The sequence below is a fragment of the Mytilus edulis genome, chromosome 13 (genome assembly GCF_963676685.1).
Source record: "Mytilus edulis chromosome 13, xbMytEdul2.2, whole genome shotgun sequence".
Lineage (NCBI taxonomy): Eukaryota > Metazoa > Mollusca > Bivalvia > Mytilida > Mytilidae > Mytilus > Mytilus edulis.
In genome coordinates, this window is record NC_092356.1 from 10,011,066 (window position 1) to 10,027,988 (window position 16,923).

Genomic DNA, 16,923 nt, shown 5'->3' on the forward strand with positions numbered 1-16,923 from the left:
GTCAAGATACTCACTTGAAGCTTACTACAATAAAAATAGAAATAAGAAGATGTGGTATGAGTGCCAATGAGACAACTCTCCAACCGAGTCACAGAGTGTAAAAGTAAACCATTATAGGTTTATATTTGTACGATCTTTAACACGGAGCTTTGGTGAGCTATAGAGGGCCCCAAAATGACTAGTGTAAAATAAATCAAACAAAATAAAACAACAGTCTAGTGTTATAAAAAAAAATAGAAACACGTATGAAAGAAGACATTTGTATGTATTTCCCATTGGGTTTCCTTGTTAAACCAAGCCCTCCTCTGGTGGCCATCTTGGATGATGGATCGGCCTCAGAGTATGAACACTTGGTCAGCACAAAAGGAACATTCACGCATGCCATGTTTGATTTCATTCCATTTAGTGGTTCTCTTAAAGAAGACATTTGTATGTATTTTCCATCAAGCCCTACGTGAAACTAAGTCCGAATTTGGATGATGGGTCGGATTCAAAGTAACAACACTTGGACCTCACCTCATTAGGAACATTCATGCTATGTGAGGTTTCATTCCATTCAGTGGTTTTCTAAAGGTATTATACAAAGGGTTCTATGTCATGTGAAGTCCCCCGCCATCGGCCACCTTGGATGACGGGTCCCCTACAAAGTAACAACACATGGTCAGCACCTCATTAGGGACATTCATGACATGTTTTATTTCATTTTATTTAGTGGTTCTCTAAAAGAAGACGTTTGAAAATGCCTGTACCAAATCAGGAATATGACAGCTGTTGTCCATTCGTTTGATGTGATTTATCATTTGATTTTGCCATTTGTTAGGAACTTTCCGTTTTGAATCTTCCTCTGAGTTCATTTTTGCTGTGATTTTGCTTTTTTGTTTGTATTTCCAATAGGGTCGTTCGTTAAAATATATCCCCCTCTGGCGGCCATCATGGATGATGGATCGGCTTCAAAGTATGAACATTTGCTCAGGACTTCTAAAGGAACATGTATGTCATCTTTGGTTCATACCATTCAGGATTTCGATAGAAGAAGTTCAAAATGTTAACAAAGACGACGGACGACTGTCGATAGACGCCAAGTGATGAGAAAAGCTCGACTGGCCCTTCTATCCAGGTTAATTAGTTATCGTGTTATATTTTGTATTGAAATTTCTCATTTAACATGTTTTACCAGCCGCTCAACCCAACCACTCATTATATAGTAAGGTACCCACTTTAACGAATGCGTCTGAAAAGGAGTTCGATAGCCTGTGTTAAAACTTAGAAGCTTAAAATAGTTAAAATGGTCAATTTATTTGGAATTTCTCCTATCTTATGTATACTTTTTTTATCATTACATTAGCGTCAATCTTTTTTATCTTGTCTTAAATAGAAATTCCACGATGATGAAACTATTGTGTTGATTGTTTGTATCATTATCAACTTTTATTCATGTATGTTAATTTATGTCAATTATTTTCATCAAAGGCAGGATAGTCAAGAAGAGTGTTTTATGTCTTTGTTAATTTCTGTGTAGTTGAAATGGTGGTATTTTGATATTTTTTAAGTGGCGAAATTCAGGAATGGGATAAGGATGATGGATCGCGAGGAGATTATTGTTAAAGCCAACTATCGACACGAACACAAAATTATGATAATATAGTGTCTATTAGAAGACCATTTAAGATTAAACTTATGTTTTAACATATAGACCACTGTCTTGTATATTGAAAGTTCGGACACTCTGATACAATCATTTTAGATGCAACACATTGTCTAATTGGCTGAACGTTTTTTTTTTGTATACTAGCTGGTATGCATAATTTAGTCAGGGTATGTGATCATGACCTCATCATCATAAGGAATGACTGTAATATGTTGTCGGTCTATTCGAAATAGTATATATAAATTGCTTTGCTGAACGCAGCTGGATACGACCCAGAAAAGTTGGGACAAAAATGTTCACAATATTCACGCTTGATACAGTTCTGAATTTGAATTGTACTTAAATATATGACACATAATAGGTTTCTGACACAGAATAACTGTATTCAAAGAACTTAAAATTGGTTATAGGATTCTAATTTATATTCATTGTTTTGCTTTTGTGCAATACACTAATGCTGTTGGGAAATAGCCCCTCGCCCTAAAAAAGTTGTAACCCCCTTTTTTTTGCGTTTGGAATTGATTACAGATGTTCTCTCAATTTAGTGTACTGTATTCTCATCAATTTATTTATTATTCTTTCGTACTAATTTCTATTCAATTGCAACATCAATTGCAGATTCATCGAACATCTTTCAAAACGTTCACTCCAGAAAAACTAAATTGGACGTTTTTTAAATCTCACTGTAAAATAATGAAATGCGTTACCATCTGTGAAGTATCTTTTGCATTTTATAACAACTGTAATCAAGCGACTATGGATGACAAAAACAAACCAAATTCTTATCCGGATGGCATATAAATAACACCTCAAATTTCAAAATTGTAAATCATATTTTTGTACGGTTTAACTGCATAACCCTTTCCAGTAACGCGATCCATCTTGTTTATAAGAAACAATCGTTACGAAAGACCTCAGTATTTAAAAACAACAGCTACGGACAAGAATGTGATATGATCAATGATAAAGAATGTACATGCTTATATAATTATAACGTTTATATTTGTAGATTTATGAATCAAAGTGATAATTATACATGACAACTAATCAGATACTTCAATTAGATAAATGTTTTACTATTAATATCTCACATTTTACGTGTTTTAGCTGCTTCAGGGCGTTTTGAATTTAGCTTGCATTTGCATGTCCATCATGCACGTCTTATATCCAAGAATCTGGTATTCATAGTTTGTAATATGGAGAAACTTCAAAATCAATCAAAACGACCAATATAACGAAATTTGTCTAAATAATTATCAAATTCAACCTTTCCAATGTTTGTTCTACATTTGTGCGCTATTTTTGGTTTCTATAAATACGTATACGTTCTACACCATCTGCTAAATTAGTATCTCCTTCACCGGAATCAACTCCAAACCAAGCTGTGGGGGGAGGGGGGATTACAGAAAAACGTCTTAATATTTTATATATAAAAGAAATATCCAATGAATCATAAGAATTTGACAATTGTAATTCCTGCAGGATAGTGTCTTGTGCATAAGAGAGTTGATATGGCTTGCACATTTTGTACATGCTGCTTGCAGGAATTTTCAATCTTATATATATAAGTATATGTGGAAAGGTTTCCACGATCACAAGCGAAACCCTCGAATATATTCCCTTTTTCTCACAATCTTCGTCAAACATGTATGTCACTGAAAGAACACTGAATTAATATTATATTATTCTGCAACTACATCGTAGCTAAATTTTTTTTATGTTTTTAAACTAATGAGATAGTCTATCTTTCTATTCAAATACCCTAATCATTGATACCAGACTTGAATGCAATCATTATTATTATCGTCAAATATTTGTTCAAATATTGGTAATATGCTGATGTACTGCTGAAACTATAAGGACTGGTATTTGTTTAAGAACAATATGTCGAGGTTATTACCACATTTATAATTGCATGCAGGTATATTCACACCTAAGCAGAACACAGATTAAATAATTTTTAAACGATCATGTTTTTTATGTAATACATTTAAACTATTTTTTGATATTTTCCTTTTTTCACCTTTTTTGAATTTTCATAGCTTATTGTTTTTCTTCTTTTATTTTCATATTTATTGTAATGATATTTTATTTAGTTCCATAATATTGTTTATGCTTACAATTTAAATCGTACCTTTGACTTGCTGCATCATCGTAAGTTTTTAAACAATGTCAGCAGAATTTGTTTCGGATTTTCTCGATCTAGAAAGTTATCAACTCTCTTTAATACTTCTTGTATTCTTTTTTTGAAATTTTGCATAACAGACATCTGTTATTTTTTCAGACGTCTTACTAACGATTTCATTCGTTTCATGAATTATTCCGCAATTTCAAATTCATAGGAAACATTACCCCATTAACAAGACGGTTCATGCATCAAATATCTTAACTTAAAGTCGGCCTCATATCTTGACTTACATCTAGAAATTGACAATAGGGGTCGATTGAAACCAAACTTTACGACAAAAGAGATGATTTCATCTTTCCAATTGTGAACTTTCCATTTCTAAGTAGCAACATTCCAGAAGCACATGCATACGGTATATATATATATCTCCCAATTGATACGATATTCCCTTGCTTGCATTTCCTATCATAATTTTCTTGATAGAGGGTTGTTGCTCACAAGGAAGCTATTAAATATAGAGTTCCAAATGCTGAAGTTGAGATCAGATATTTTCCTTACGTCGTAACTACAATCCCCGTCCCTTTCATAAATTTGACCTACCGAATTAGACTATTTACCGGATTTGTTATCTCATAAGCAACACGACGGGTGCCGCATGTGGAGCAGGATCTTCTTACCCTTACGGAGCACCTGAGATCACCCCTGGTTTTTGCTGGGGTTCGTGTTGGTAAGTTTTTTTTCGGTTTATGAGTTATGTCCCTCTGGTATCTGTCGTCCCTCTTTTAAAGGATAGTTTGATTGTAAATCCATCCATATTTTTGAAGTTTTCTCATAAGTGATATCTAATTTTCTGTCAGAGCAGTGCGCATATCAATTTGTTTATATTTCACTTGTAATCCACCTAGATCATGCACTTTTTAATATGTATTGCATTACTTTTGGAAAAAGTGTTAAGACAATACTACCTAAAAGTAAAATCACAAAAAATACAGATTTCAGAGAAAATTCAATCGGAAAATCCCTAATCACATGGCAAAATCAAATGACAAAACACATAAAAAAGGAATGGACAAGAACTGTCATATTCCTGACTTGGTACAGGCATTTTCAAATGTAGAAAATGGGGAATTAAACCATAAGAACAAAATATACATATCTATTGAATCAAGTCGGACTCATAATCGCAAACGATAAGAACCAAATAATAGCAAAAAACATAAGGTATCGATCTGAGAGTCTGCCGTTCACGTCGTAAACTTCTAAAAATTCTTTTCTTTTGAAAGTACTGGGCTAAACTTGATAAAACTTTACCAGAAAATTCCTTCAGAACATTCCGTTTATGTTTTCTAGTGTTTTCTTGAAATGAAATTTAGCCTGTCGTACTGTTGATGATTCAGGCATATGCAAAAAGTACTTAAAAATAGCCAAATCAATCTCAAGCAACCTTTACCCGATGTAGTTGAAACCTTAGTTGCTGTGTAATTAATTTAAACTATAAACAGACATATGTATAGCTTGTTATAAATTATATCAGTACCGAAGCTAATTATACCATCGGGGAGTGATAGTACTAGTCCACCAGCTTATTTTATAAGACTTTAAAATCTTCCGGTTAAGTTATACCAATACCAGTTTGAAATTTCGCGCTTTAAGTTTAACTTATACCGAGATAACTCAACTATGACATTAAACACGACGAATAATATAAAGGAGGTGTGTCCAGACAAAAAGATGAAAAAGCTCGTAACAAATAACAGGTAAACTTGAATTTGGCTAATGTGTATTGTTTTATTATTGCCTTTTTTACTTTCTTCGATAATTGTTGTTAATCATAAATTTTACGTCGAACTAGCACTGTGAAAAAACTTGATACAGTAATTTAAATCCCGCATATTTTTGCATTCGTTGCAAAGTATTTTATGGAATATTTTCATATCATCCAGTTTGTAAAATCAGAGGATTTATCACTGAATTGTTGCCCTTGAAATAATAATTAGGAGGAATTTTCCAGTTACTGTTATTTATTTTGAAAACTATAATTGATCAACAGAAATTTAATAAAACCGGTTCAGCAAATTAGCACCAAATAATACTCGTCAATTGCACACTTATAGAAGATATTGCACTTACAAACCTTTTTTGACATGTTTGGTTTGTTTTTGAAACCATATTAGATAGACAGAATATTTGGTGACAACATCTTTAGTTATATAAGATCAACAAAAAATCATTATCATATACGACATTTTTAATCAAGATATTATACTATGTACTTTGCTCTACAACTTCGTACTTTTTTGGCCTTTTTAACTTTTTTGATTCGTCACTGATGAGTCTTTTGTAGACTAAACGCGCGTTTAGCGCAAATACAAAATTTCAATCCTAGTTTCTATGATGAGTTTATTTTTCTTTAGATTCTTTTCAGGCCCAATGAGATTACAATAACATAAATGTTGGACAGTTGTTTTCTATTGTGAGCAATTAACTAAATTACAAAGATTACCATTGAACTGCTCTAGAAACGCACTATGAAATCTTTAGTACTGATCGAGGGAAAAACTGTATTGAAAATCAAAGATATAATACAAACGCAGTATTTCGTAATATCTTTATAGTTCAAAAGTAGTGTTGCTAGATGTATTTATGTTATAAGGGTTTACCTATAAGCTGTGGTGTTCTCAGTTTTACTGTCGTATTATGTTTTCATAAGACTATGTCTAGCACACTTCCTAAATTTATCGGTGTTTAGATATAAAATTGTAGATGCAGAAAATAAAATTTGTGTAATTGATAGACACATTTTTCGCTACATTGTTTTAGATTAGCAAAATTAAGTCCATTTGGTACAAGTTCGATTTTTATAATAAGAATCAATGCTCAATCGTTAAGTGTATGACCAACTAAACAATCTTCTAAATACCCTATGTATTCAAACAAGTCATATAAAATAAAACAGAATAAACATTTAAATACTATAAAAAAAAAATGTTTCTTCAATTTTATCTTAATGAGTTCCAGTAAGATACAACAATATGCATAAGTGTCTAGTCTTCTTTTGATGTTAAAAGCAGGCTTAACAAAAATGGATTAAAACATATCAAATATATTCCTCTAGATACTATCTTTTGATTTTAACAAACATCTGTCCAAGTCTGGTAAAATTCAAAGATGACTTATTAATTAAATTAAATTCAATTCAATTCAAATCTTTATTGCCATAAAACTACATATTTATAGTGTGTGACAGAACATAACAAAATGAAAATAAAATATATAATAACAAGATCATTAATATACACAATAAAAGAAAATATTTTAAGAGTCCCCTGTCCTCAGTTCAATAGACTGTATTAATAAATGTTTTAAAAGCTTAAACTGCAAACTGTATGTAATGTTAACTGGAGAAAAAACTAATTTCATTTGTAGGTAAAATACGGATCAACATGATTTAAAAAAAAATATCTGGATACTATCTTATGATCATACACAAGTTTTTTGTCCTAGCACTACAAACCATTAAAGTCTGAAATGGCCTATATCTGTACTCGACTGTACTGATTTTTACTCGACCAGTCTGAATTGGTCTGACTTTTACTTGACATTACTCGACCCCAGTCTGAACCATACTTGACTGTACTGAATCGTACTTGACCCTTATCTTTGCCGTTGAAAATAGTCTGAACTATTACTCGACCAGTCTGAAACAGTCTTAACCCATTCTCAACTTGTACTCGACCTATTTTTCCAGTCTGAACCATACTTAACCAAAGGTCTGAACAGTACTCGACCAGTCTGAACCATACTAGACCAAAAAACTCTACTTTTTTAACTGTTAAAATAAATTTCTATTTAATGACATATTTAACAACAGCCAACAAAATTAATAAACAAATTTAACCTTATATTAGAAATATATCTATGATTATATTTATGATGAAAAAAAATATATTATATAAAACTTATATCAAAAAAGGATAATATTAGATAAATAAATAAAATTGTTTTTCTGATTAGTGATGAAATACAAAGAATAACCTCTGCTTGTGGCAAACTCATAAATGAGATCACACCTGGTCAGAGGTATTAAATTCTAAATAACATTGATTCAAAATTGCAACATCCTGTTTAAGTTAAATAACAAGGCCTTTCAAATATACATGTATGTACTAGATAAGTAATACACGAATTTAAGAAAATAGGGCTTTCGTTTTACCTGTAAAACACACATGTATTGACAGAGGTAATTAGAACATACTAAAGTGCTTTCTGTATGCCATTTTAATTTGACAAAAAAAAATTACTTAAATTAATTGAAATAAATATTTACTGTTACTTTTTTTAAAAAGGTTATCAAGGATTGCTATGGAAATTCTATTATCATGATTACATTAAATTCTTGGTTTAATAAAACAAAACAATTAAGCTCTCATTTTTTTGAATTTATTAAGTTGTTTTATATACTATTTTATATATATATTAATAAAATAAAACATTCACTGCATTATTAATTCAACTCAACTAAATCTTTACTAGGTTTAAGTAAATGGTGAAAATAGTCCAGTTACCATAAAATACTTCCGAAGTATTCATAAAATTTTGAATAAATTTTGAAAATATTAGTCATTTGTTAGTCACAATTCATTTTTTTAAGATTATGTGATCAGCTTGTTTTATTTATATTTTAAAAGTTGATATATATTATTATGTAAGTGTTGATTAATATTGTGTTGACGTTATATTATGATTGATTATTGTGAAATTTTTAATTTCAATTTGTTGTTCAAATTTCATTTTTATTTCAAAAAAAATCCTAAATTGATAAAATTCAGTTGATAGATACAAAGAATAGGTCTAGGTTGGTTAAGACTTGGTCGAGTATGGTTCAGACTAGGTCGAGTATGTTTACGCCTTGGTCGAGTATGGTTCAGACTAGGTCCAGTACGGTTCAGACTAGGTCGAGTACGGTTCAGACTAGTATAAAATGGTTAAGTACTGGTCAAGTACACATTCAGACTGTTAAGTATGGTTCAGACTACAGTCGAGTATTATCAAGTAAATCTCAGACGAATTCAGACTGGTCGAGTAAAAATCAGTACAGTCGAGTACAGATATAGGCCATTTCAGACTTTTAATGGTTTGTAGTGTAGGTTGGTTCAAATCTAGAATTGTTTAAGAAACATTTTGAACTTTCAAAAACTTTAACATGTTTAACCACAGATGGAAAATTTGTAGACACCTCCACCGACAATGACGACGACTACGATCATGGAATGTGGAATCACTTTTGCTACAAAAGTCGCAGGCCGGACAAGAGACAATCTTTAGGAAGATAGTAAAACATTTTCAGGAACACGGATCATAAACAATTGTTTGGAACAGAAAACTAGTCAAATAAAAGTAGATAATATAAAAAAGAAGATGTCGTATGATTGCCAATGAGACAACTATCCACAAAAAAGACCAAAATGACACAGACATTAACAACTATAGGTCACCGTACGGCCTTCAACAATGAGCAAAGCCCATACCGTATAGTCAGCTATAATAGGCCCCGATAAGACAATGTAAAACAATTCAAACGAGAAAACTAACGGCCTTATTTATGTAAAAAAATGAACGAAAAACAAATATGTAACACATATACAAACGACAACCACTGAATTACAGGCTCCTGACTTGGGACAGGCACATACATAAATAATGTGGCGGGGTTAAACATGTTAGGTTTTATTATTCTTATATCTCAGACCTCTTCTGTAAGAAGTAGAAAAACAAGTAAAACAGGTAACTTTATCACAATTTTTAGTAAAAGAAAAGGGCCGTTAACTCTTAAGGTAGATAGGGTGTCTTCCTCGATCTTGGATTCGGAAATACTAGAAAACAACGTCTAGATTTTTAATAGAATGTGCAATGTTTTAGAGTGGTATGTAATTCATGTGTAAGAACTTTCATTTCAATATAGAAAATGACATGTTTTATCATATTTATGGTTGTATTTTACAAAAAACAGAAAACTTTTGTTCGATTAATTTTTTTCCAACTTTACCACACAAGGAGAGGCAACTCAAATATGAGGGCAGATAATTCAGATTAAGGGACTTTTACAATAGAATATTTTAGGAATTTACATATTTTATAATGTATCAAGAAAACGGGTCCGGTGACCCCAGTTTTTCTTTTTTCTTTACTGAAAGCATACTATTAAAGGTATCTTCTCATATGTTATCTCAAAGTTCTATGGTCATGATGGTGTAGTTTTCGTTTTATAACAGAAAATTGGGTTTTCCAAGCATAATCTATAAAAAATCTGTCAATTTTGAACACCGTGTAGGGTGAAAATAAGCCCCGTGACCCATTCTTTTTATTGTTATTTTTTAAAGCGCATAATATAAACTGCATTTTGGCAAATTAATTAAATCTATTCTATGGATTATAATTTAGACACCCCATCTACCTTCAGGATGAAAAGAAAACCATTAAAACATATTGATCAATTTGTTTTCAGATTATTTAAATGGCTTCTGGAACACATGCTCGCTGTGATCCGTGTAGGTATGATGACGTCACAAAAGAGGGACGAAAGATACCAAAAGGATAGTCAAACTCATAAATCTAAAACATTTGTAAAATAAACTGACAACGCCATGGCTAAAAATGAAAAAGACAAACAGACAAAGGATGCGAAAAGATGGTGAACGAATTGCGAAGAAGGATTATGTGAAAATTAGGAAAATTTTCATAGAAAATGCAAGGTATCAAGAAACCATGAAGTTATTTCAATGCAAGATTATCGAAAAATTGAAAACGTTTCGGTATCGCAGGTCTGTGAGCATCATGGTATCAAGTATTGCTTCAACAAATTCAAGACAATCAACTGCGTTATCTGACCTGGAATTGGCTATTGAGGGAGTTCTGCAAAACACGAAACAATTCATACTGAATCGAAAATCCGCTAATGATACAATTGAAAAACAAGAATCGACGATAGAAACCATAATACTTGAAACGAGAACATAAACAGCCACCTAGATAAGATTCAGGAGAAATTGCTACGCGAACGAAGATCCTCATCTCACACTTGTAGTTCGAAATATACAAAATTCCTCGAGAAGTTAGAATCAACAAAAGAAGTACTTACCAAACTAAAAGAACAAACGCTTCGCATGAAACAATACAGGATACAGGTATTTTATGTTTTAAAGTATACCAAAAGACATTTATTAAATGTACAATAACAATACCTGAAAAGTATTCTTTTTTGTTCCAAATACAAGATGTGAATTGACCTTACTGGCATCACACCCACGTAGATAGTGCACCATAGCAGAAATTAAGCGTCGATACTTCATATTTTGTTTATAGGAGGGTTTGTACTAATAAATCAAAAGCAAAAGTGTGTTCTAAAACATACAAGAACATGTTTTATTCAAAAATCCATGTGCTTTAAAATAAGTAGTTGGTATTGCTATTATGAGATGACATATACTTTAGTTACTGACCGATTGGTGACTTAAAATCCCGTTGATTAAATGTGTACGCTTTCTTTACCTTAACATTTTAAAGATGTTTCAAGATAAAGGAAAGGTATATTCACTGATCCCGATTTAGTCATTACGGGGCACCGAATGGAACTCTTGTGGTACATTTTTTGTAAGATGTTGTCATACAAAAATATGAATGGACAAAACTTAGTTTTGTCATGACAAAATTAATTTTTTTGTAACACAGACTTTACTTTTGTTCCCTATTTTGAAAATAGTCTTGCGCAGATTTATCTGTTCTGGTTTGGGTTTGCTGTTTTATTTTTCTTATTATTGGTGACAAATGTCAAATTTCATTTAATAAATCTTGTGAAAACAAATGTAAGATAGTTTTAAAAGATGTGACGTAATATTCCTCCGTATTGGACAAATCTTGTTTCCACAATCAATATTAGACAATATATAACATATGGTAAATTCGTAATCGGTAGTTAACAGTTGATAATAAATCATGGAAATTACATACTGAGGTTGCATTTTAACTATAGTACGGGACGTTCATTGACATACCCCTGGTTCATTAACTTTCTGCTTAGACACTGGTGATATAATAATAAAGTCTGAATAGCAGCTACAAGATCTTAAATACCGAATGAGTTTGGAAATGTATATCTCATATGCATGTGAAGTTGGTATATATATTCTACATTGTATCTAATAAGAATTAAGCCTATGATATAATAAGGATTAATGGATTTGAAATTTGTTCATATAATTTTTAGTGCATAAATGATAGTGCATCATAAGCCTCTTAAGGCTGGTTGGTATACATATGCATGTTAATTGACTACTTATGTTTAAAATTGTAAAATATTGTATTTCATGTATATGTACCAAGTTGTACTTTAAAATAAAAATATCTATCTATCTATCTATCTATCTATCTATCTATCTATCTATCTATTTATTTATATTGCTACTAAGATGGGGAAAATTGTTAAATAAATTTCAAAATTGCAATCGCCTTATTCGTCCTAGATTCTGGTACTGAGATAACAGTTCATGTCAAATTCGAAGTATAAGTCTTAAAACAACTGTGAATGTTGTTTTTGTATTTTAAGTTCTAGAAGATATATGAGACAACATCTGAAAAAGTCTAATTTTCATGTCCCGCACTTCACCAGCAATTATTTTTTTATTCGACCATCTTTTTTGAAAATTTTAAGTTTCAGTATAAACTAAATTATATAATGCACCATGGCCTGCCAATTAAACACTCATTCTTATATTTCTTCCAATAAAATATTGTAATTTAAATGTTCAACCCCCCCCCCTAAAATCATGTTGTCCCCTGTGTTTTTTTTTAAAACTAAATCATTCAAATAATATCCAAATTAATTAAACAGGCGTCCGATTCTCACATATATTATATAATAAACTTGCCCCTAATTTGTCTTTTTATGTTATAACTATAGCATGTAATAAAATTTTGCAAATTTTAACAGAAAAAAAATTTGTCCCCAGGGGTGATTTCCCTCCTGTTACCACTGGGTTTTTTTTACCTGTGAAAACATTTACAAGACCAAGAGTTATTTTCCCATTATGTATTGTGAAGAGCATCATTTCCTGAATGCATTAGTACAAAGAAATAGTTGGAAAGGCGGCCAGGTTTGAAAATTCAAGCCCATCCAAGGTAAGAATTTATAGAAAAATACTTATTGGTGTTCTATCCTGTTACAGCCTTTTCTTACACTTTCTGAGAATATTTTTAAGTGTGCACCACAGAATTAAGTGTGTTTTTATATCATTTTTTTAAAAGTTATATGTCACAGGAAATACACTTACATTTAATGTGATAAAAAGGACAAAAACTATCGCGTAATTCCTTTCTGTTACGTTCTGTCATGTTACCTGATAAAAAGTAACAGCATAACCATCATCAGTAACAGGAAGGATGTTCAAGACAATTTTACTGAAGAATCGAAAAGTTAATCTACTATATGCCAACCATTTCATTTAATATAAGTTATCACCACCATATTAAATTAATTTCAAAATAATATACAGTATATTGAATAAAAAAATAGGTTTTTTGCTTTTGATAACAGCAGAGAACATTGTGCAATTCTAGTATAGTAGATAGTAACAGAAAGGAATTTATTTTAGAATTTTTCATTACCTAGGCAGATTTTTCATCTTGCAAATACAGTTTCAAAGGATAAATGACACTGTTTGCTGTTATCTTCCAATTGTGACCAATTTAAAATGATGTATTTTTCTTAAACATTAAAGTAAAGCAGAAAAATCCTTTCTGTTACCAACTCTGTCATGTTACCGTTGTGCTGTTACTCAAGATTCTTTCATGTTACCGACATATCTGACTATATTTACGTATATTTCTAAACCTTTTGTATTGCAAATGCTAAAATCAATAATTGGCATTTGATAAACTATTGCAGGATATACTAGTAAACCACAAATAGTGTCTTAAACTTATTCCTTATTCCCATTAGAAACTTTTTAAAATTGATTCACTTTGGTAACAGGAAAGAACTGGATTTTTTTTTGTACCATTTTTAAAATAGCCATTGTTTCCTTATTAAACAATTGTTTGAATTACAGACAACAGTTCCTAGATCCCCAATGTGTGTTCTTCGATTTGTGCTATTAAAATACTGGGTCTAAAAAAACATTGTTGTTTTTTCTTATTTCCAAAAATTAGACTTTTTCAGATATTGTCTCATGTATATGGAATCCAATAATAGAATTTTTATACTGCTAATGGAAAGAACATCATCGATATATCTGAATGTGAAATTAAAAGATCTGGCTTCTTTGATCTTCTCGTTTTTGACAAATGTCTGACGGATTCCGACTAATATAAAAAAAAGTTTGCATGGACAGGCACACTGTTTTCTCTAAGTGGAAGGACGTCAATTTGTAGGAAAATGATAAGAAATACTGATTTATTGTTCCTCTGTATAGCGTATTTAATGTTCTTATTGTAGACCTCTACATTTTATACATTATAGAAAAAAATCTGCCCGATCATCCTTCCAAAAGTTACGACGAGATAATTCTTTAAAAAAAAATTGTTGTCTAAATAAATTATCAGTATTTAAGATTAACAGATCTCAAATTTAGGTCAGGGTAAGGGTCATCACCTTCTAAGGAAACTTTTATCTTGACCGTATGACCTTTTAAAGGTTAAGTGATCCTAAGTTGAATAGTAGTAGTCCCATGTCTTAACACCTTCTGGTTCTCATGTTAAGTATTATATCATATAATTGATTATTCCTTGAACTCGTAATGAGCTATTGAATTGCCACAGCTTTTATTGATGCGGAGCATGATCTGCTTACCCTTCAGGAGCACCTGAGATCACCCCAAGTTTTTAGTGGGGTTCGTGTTTCTTTCGTTTTCTATGTTGAGTCTCTTGCACTATTATTTGTCAGTTTGTCGTTTTATCTTTAGCAATGGCGTTGTCAGTTTATTTTCTATCTATGAGTTTGACTCTCCCTCTGGTGTCTTTAGTTCCTCTTTTATCAACAGTGTTGTACTTCATTCAAAGAAATTTACACTAAGCATATTCGAAATATCTATTGTCGTTTAGAGATGTTGTCATTTGAAACTTTGTGAGGGGTCAATATTTCTAATTCAACAACTGCTAGTTTACTGAAATGGAAGAAATGGAAGAAATTTTTCATGTTATATGTTTGACTTAATATTAGTACCTAAAACATTTGACAAATTTAACAAATGATATCGGATATGTTCCTTACGTCGTAACTACAATCCCCTTCCCCTCATGAATGTGACCCACCGAATTAGACTATTTACCGGATTAGTTATAACATGAGCAACACGACGGGTGCCACATGTGGAGCAGGACCTACTTACCCTTCCGGAGCACCTGAGATCACCCCTAGTTTTTGGTTGTGTTCGTGTTCTATGTTATCTCATGTGTTCTATTGTTTGTCTGTTTGTCTGTTTGTCTTTTTCATTTTTAGCCAGGCGTTGTCAGTTAATTTTAGATTTATGAGTTTGACTGTCCCTCTGGTATCTTTCGTCCCCTTTTTTGAAAAACAACAATGTATCCACAGTACACGGATGCCCTACTCGCACTGTCATTTTCTGTGTTCAGTGGACCGTGAGATTGGGTTGAAAATCTAATTTGGCATTAAAATTAGTATGAAAATATCATAGGGAACATGTTTGATAAGTTTCAAGTTGATTGAACATCAACTTCATCAAAAACTACCTCAACCAAAATATCATTTTCTATGTTCAGATGACCGTAACAATTCAAACGAGAAAACTAACAGCCTTATTTATAAAAAAAAATGAACGAAAAACAAATATGTAACCCATAAACAAACGACAACCACTGAATTACAGGCTCCTGACTTGGGACAGGCACATACATAAATAATGTGGCGGGGTTAAACATATTAGCGGGATCCCAACCCTCCCCTAACCTGGGACAATGGTATAACAGTACAACATAAGAACGAACTATAAAAATCAGTTGAAAAAGTCTTAACTCATCAGATGGACAAAAATACAATTGAACGTGGCCGGCTACTTATACATCCCGACAACAAAAAGACACTAGGAACATATATGAGAGTACTCGCAGTTATCTGACAGCTAGTTCAAAGCCACTAACAACTAATAAAAAAATCATTCATCTAAGACTAAACTATCAATCCGTACACATCCAACATCCAATGGATTTAGTGTAAAGACGTCATAAACAGTCAGAGAAAAACATGACCTTGAAGATGATTGGACAGCAACTTCAACAAAAAGTACCTTGACCAAAAAGTTTCCATAAGCAGGACGAACGGTCGAACGAACAAAAGGACGGACAAACGTATGAACGGACAGACGCACAGAACAGAAAATTTAATGCACCTCTACTACGGTAGGTGGGGCATAAAAAGAAAGAAAATGTGCAGTTTGAAAATTTTACGTTTTACTTTGTTTTTGTAAGTTTCATAATTCTATTTATCATGTTTATAACATTGATATTGCATATTTTTGGGACTTTGAAAAATGGGGTCATGTGACATTAGAAATTGAAACCGTATTGAAATACGAAAAATTTTGAATCCCCTTTTCTTTCACAAAAAGTAGAGTTGGGTCATTTAGCGCACACATTATTTTCTGGTAATGAGGGTTAATTGATTGTAAGGTTGTTGCATATCAAATGAAAGTCAATAATGTTTATATTTCAAGCATTAAACTCATGTCCCCCAAAATGGGTTTACTAGGATCATTTAGAGTAAACATAAATTCTCTTCGAAGGTAAGGTCGTCGCATACAAAAAAAATGAGGTAATAATGTGTTTAATTCTTTCCTCCCAAACAACTGTGGATGTGGCTTTTAAGTGCAAAAAATATAATTCTTAAGATGGTGTCGTCGCATATCAAATAACAGAAGATAGTATAAAGTTAACAACCAGCTACTATAAAACAACTGATTCTTCCAGTCAGTTTGTCTAAAAATTTAATTAACGATATGATATTTGTCGCGGAGCACAATACTGTAACGTTCTTTTTATAAAAATGAAGGACTAAAATGAAACGACAATTCATGGAAATTAGTATCTTTAAAGGGGCGAGGATCATACGCAAGATATACAAAAGTCTTAGCATATACAG